Source organism: Sinocyclocheilus anshuiensis, unplaced genomic scaffold (assembly GCF_001515605.1).
Source record: "Sinocyclocheilus anshuiensis isolate Anshui unplaced genomic scaffold, SAMN03320099.WGS_v1.1 scaffold300, whole genome shotgun sequence".
In the NCBI taxonomy this organism is placed as follows: Eukaryota; Metazoa; Chordata; class Actinopteri; order Cypriniformes; family Cyprinidae; genus Sinocyclocheilus; species Sinocyclocheilus anshuiensis.
Window position 1 is genome coordinate 106,864 of NW_015557379.1, and position 315 is coordinate 107,178.

A 315-nucleotide genomic window follows, 5' to 3' on the forward strand; every position below is an offset into this window, starting at 1 on the left:
TATATATATATATATAAATATTCATTTTTTAATCTAATTTTTATATTTGAAGTTTTGCATCTAAAATGTATATTTTATTTTATTTCAGCTTTATTTTCAATTAACAAAAACAATTAAAAAATTTTCTGTTATTTTAGTATTATTTATGTACTATAGTATTTATTGTTTTAAATAATGCTGGGCGGTATACCGGTTCATACCGAATACTGGTGTTTATTTTTGTTATGATAAGAATTTTTTAAATACCGCAATACCAGTGTATGTCGCTTAAACAACGTTCGGAATGCGACACTGTTTGAAAGGGGTCCCTTTTCA

The 315-nt window shown here is 24.4% G+C and overlaps 1 protein-coding gene across 2 annotated transcripts in view; it reads left to right on the forward strand.

The window, feature by feature from the left end:
* The window catches only part of fbxo11a (F-box protein 11a), a 69,865-nt gene that overhangs the window by 54,292 nt on the left and 15,258 nt on the right, over nucleotides 1–315 (forward strand). The window lies entirely within an intron of this gene.